This window comes from Panicum hallii, chromosome 2 (assembly GCF_002211085.1).
Source record: "Panicum hallii strain FIL2 chromosome 2, PHallii_v3.1, whole genome shotgun sequence".
NCBI lineage: Eukaryota > Viridiplantae > Streptophyta > Magnoliopsida > Poales > Poaceae > Panicum > Panicum hallii.
Window position 1 is genome coordinate 9,996,468 of NC_038043.1, and position 4,526 is coordinate 10,000,993.

General features: G+C 48.2%; 1 long non-coding RNA gene across 2 annotated transcripts; it reads right to left on the reverse strand.

The window, feature by feature from the left end:
• Positions 1–2,659: 2,659 nt before the first annotated feature.
• On the reverse strand, positions 2,660–4,526 carry LOC112883422. Of its 2 annotated transcripts, none has more exons than XR_003226842.1 (2): positions 3,168–4,526; positions 2,660–2,983 (listed from the first exon to the last, which is right to left on the reverse strand). It is a non-coding gene; the product is annotated as an uncharacterized LOC112883422 (long non-coding RNA). The 2 variants fall into 2 exon arrangements; XR_003226843.1 differs by having other exon boundaries at positions 2,660–2,986.

The following is a 4,526-nucleotide window of genomic DNA, read 5'->3' on the forward strand; positions in this document are numbered from 1 at the left end:
CTTAAGGTTTCTTCTGCACTCTCAGTCTTCATATGAGTCGTCTTCGAGTAGTTTTGCGGCGTCCAGCCCCCGAGCTTACGAGCCAGGAGAGCCGAAGGAGCCATGTCGAGTAGTGTGCATCGTCCAGCCCCCGATCCTGGGAACTGGCGGAACCGTGATGGCACGCCTTGCTGCCTGAAGGGTTGTTGCCGAAGCTCGATCTGAAAAAAGACAATGCATACATTATGTAGCATAATGCAAAGATACCGAGTAGTACTCAGTAATAATGTGAAAAAGATACCAAAATTTATTCGGTGTGAAATTTGCTGTGTCGAGCTCTTTTTTTCTTAGGCCATTTAAATCTCACGAGTAGTCCACCCTTTACGTTCACTCGGTCCCAGTTTAGACTTCACCCATAGCATGTACGAGTCGCTTAGGTCTTACGGCCTTCGCTCATATCATGTACGAGTCGCTTAGGTCTCTTGCCTTCACTCATACAGGATGGGTCGCTTAGGTCATGACTAGGGACTCGAGGTTTCACGGATTAAGGCATTTGCTACTCGAATAGATTAGCGACCGTTAAGAGGAGACAACGAGCGGAAAGTATTCGTCATGCGACAAATAGGATGCGCTGCGCGCAAAAGCAATCGACAAAGTGTAGCTCTGGAGGGTTTCATTGCCCATCGAGAGTAGTACACGGATAAGCAGTCGACGAAGTGTAGCTCTGGAGGGTTTCATTGCCCATCGAGAGTAGTACATGGACAAGTAGTTGGCGAAGTGTAGCTCTGGAGGGTTTCAATGCCCATCGAGAGACGTACACAGACAGGTAGCCGATCATGGTGTAGCCCCCGAGGGTTTCATACCCGTCGAGAGGCATACCCCAAAAGGTAGCCGATCTTGTCAAGAACAAGTCGGAAAAGGTATAAGTTACTTAGCTTGATTCGTGGACGAATGTCGACGAAGCCGTGGAGCTCGTGGATGGAGCTGCGACGGTTTGTTGATGAAGCTCGACTAGTCAGAGTCGATTCTGACTAGTTTTCAAGTCAAAACGAGTAGTTGATGCAGTCGTTGCTGTGAGGCTCGCCCTCGACTAGTTTCTAGTCGAGACGAGTAGTCGAAGTAGTCGTCGGCGGGCCGCCGAGCCTTCTCGCGAGGTCGAAGTAGTCGAACTCGTCGCTGCTGCACGCGGACATTGCGGCACAAGCCGAAGTTGAACCGGGTCATCGAGGTCGACGGCCGTGGTGCATCAACGTTGCAGCGCGAGGTGAAGTCGAGCCGAGTAGTCGAGGTCGATGTAGCCGTTTGCTGAAGGATCCGAACTCGAACTCGATGAATCGATCCGCCGATGCATATGCATGAAGTAGCAATCCGCCGTCTTGAGTGGATTAATGTTGATGAAGAGGTCCTTCAAATTCGCCCAATGATCGCGACGATCGGCCCCACGGTGGGCGCCAGCTGTCGGTGTTTTTGCCGTCGGCCTACCTAGGGATACCCTAAGGTAGGTGTTTATTTGGTGAGGGATCGCCGGATCTGGAACTTGAAGGTGAACGCAAGGACACAAGACACAAATTTAGATAGGTTCGGGCCGCTAGAGTAGCGTAATACCCTACGTCCTGTTTGGGGGTGTTGAATATTGCGCCCTGCGCTTGGGTGTTGAGCTGCCTGTAGGCGGCTCTATGTTGGATCTCTCCCTCTTGGTGACTCTAATTGCTCTTCTAGTTGCTCTGCCTATCTAGGTACCCCTGCCCTCCTTTATATATCCCAGGGGGCGGGATTCCTAGTAGGATAACAAGGTAGGAGTCCCAATTGGATTACAGCATATGAGTCCTAATAGGATTACAGTGGAATCCTAGTAGGAATCAGACTTCTTTTAGTTCTCGGGTAGCTTTCTTGCGGTACCCAGGGGATCTATTCCTGACACTGTGTCAGCCCAGTTATCTAGTCCGCTGCGGCCCAGGAGTGGAGGAAAGCACTGCGACCCAATTCTCCGGTCCGGTGCAGCCCATTATCGGACGAAGGCGCTAGCAACCCAGTTCGGAAGCTCGAATCTATGCTGAAACGGAAAGCCCGACTAAGAGAGAGAGAGAGAGAGAGAGAGAGAGAGAAATGGATATGTGGGAGTGAAAGATACCTACGCCTCTAAGTGGGTTTTGGTGTTTAGATGATAAAACACATGTACGTTTAATCTTGTTATTAAGCATGTGTGCAGGTGCTAAAGTTGAACAAGCAAAATATATGATAAAATACGACCCCTCAAAAGAAAATTAAAAAGCGGTGGTTGAAATTTACTCGAAGAGTAGACTTTTATTTTATTTTTGAGTATAGGAACCCCCTACTATCAAGAGGGACTTTGATCTGCAGGTTTTGACTTAGAATTAGTACTCAATAGAATCCATACAAATATTTGTGAGCCACAAAACCACTTCAAAATGATATTTTGAGAGTATCTCTGCTAAAACTGGAGTCTTCGGGTCTCTATCCGGAATGTTCGGGAACAAACTCCGGAGTATCCGGACATATACCCAAAGTATCCGGGTACTCTTTCACCAACGGCTAGTTTTTGTGAGTGAGGGTATAAATACCCCCCATGCAGAGAAATAATTACGATAAGTTGAATTGAAAAGTAATTTTAATCTAACTGGTTTTCATAGAGTAATTTTCAAGGATATGAAACAATTACTTATTCATAGTAAAAAAAATATTGAGATGATACGGGAGTATTAATTGCAGGTCGTGATGTTACAACTACAAAAAAATTTAGAACTGTGGACATCATTTGAATGAGAGAAAAAATTACAAAAAATGGTAGCTTGAGTACAATAATAGAAAAAACTAGATTGCCAGCCTCTTATATCGTCATAAACTCATGGACATGGAGCCATCAGCTGCTGCTGTAGCATGCTCGCCGTGCGGTGTATCATGGAGTAGTAGTTGTTACTGCCTGTTGTTGTCCAGATCAAGGAGTAAAAATGAGCACCACCGTACCATGGACATCATCAACTGCCTGCTGTTGTCCACATGAAGGAGTAAATACACATTTCTTAGTTTCTGCTGATGCATTAGGACTGGAATTTTTGCAAGATCGTGGCATAGATTCATTCAGTTCTATGGGTAAACAAAACAAATCAGTTCTACAGAGGTGAGAGAGAGTAGACCGAGTTGATATGAATATCACATTGAAATCCTACCTTACAAGTTTGTGAAAGACCATGCCGCAGTTCACAGTCAGTATCATCTAGTTGCAACTCAGGAAGTGCATGATTTGGGTAGCAGATTCAGGTCGATGCAAGGAGTGCCATGCTTTAGCAGTATATTCATGTTAGAACATTAAAAATGCAACATTCACTGGCAGGTCGACTTACATCATGCGATGCCGGTGCCGATGCCTCAAGATAAAACAGGGAGTAGTAAAATCCTCTTCTCCAAGAGCCTCTGATCCTGCACACCAAATGAAAGTACGGTTTTGGATACTCACTCGCTACATCTTCATGCCTCCATTAACAAGAAGAAAAATGAATAATCAATCTGCGAAGGGGAGGCATTCTCATCTCACAAAAAAAAACCACAGGAAGTGTTGCGACGGCTCAACTCGTTTTTCGGCATCACCCGGCATCATCGTGGACGCCATAGGAAGTGTTGCCTGCTATGCACTTATACAAGGGGTCAGCTTCTGGTTGTGAGGAATCAGTGTGAACGACGTACTCATTATGATAATCGAAGGGTGCTTGCTCGTTGGTTTTCTATGATTTCGCTGCGATGTGATGGTGTCATGAAAATGTCTTTACTGGGGGCTATTTACTGCGTGCGAATATAAGGTTGAAATAAAAAAAAAAGTGGCTGCCATAAAAAATCCTAATAACTGCAATTGCCATGAAATTGGGTTTATTGTCTATCTGTGATTCCTAATTTTTTTGGTGAACTCGTGTCCGTGGCTTGCATAGGCAGCATCGGTTGAACTAATTTTGGGAGCAGATGAACAAAAGTGGTTAGTTGACTGACCTGCTGTATCCGTCCGTCGCTGCTTCGGTGGCTTGCGCCACCGCTTCCTGCTGCCTGCAGAATTTCGTGCTAGCGAATTCCGATTGGGCGGCGACAAGTTGGGAGGATCCGCGACTCACCGGTGCGTTGGTGGAGCTGCCTGGCGACGCAGACAACCGTGGCCAGCGACGCACCGGCACCGGCGGCCGCGACACATTAGCCTCCAGCCAGGTCCGCCGGACGTGGTGGTGGTGGTGGTGAGCGCCGCTCACAGCAGCCGCGACGCAGGCGGACGCGGGTGTGGGGGCGCCGCCTTGGTGCCGTCAACGCAGGCACATCGGGAGAGGGGTTCCGCACCCCGCTGCGATGATGGAGCTGGCCGGCGATGCGTGGGTACGCGGTGAGCGTCTGAGCGATTGCAGACCTGTTACGTCGGCGGGCGAGGGCGAATTTCTCCGGCAGATCGAGCGATGCACCTGCATGTGGTGGTGGTTTGGGTGCATATCGGTGGTGGTTAGAGATGCACCAGTGGGCACTGGTTCCATTGGATCCGTCGGCGCACCTGGGCA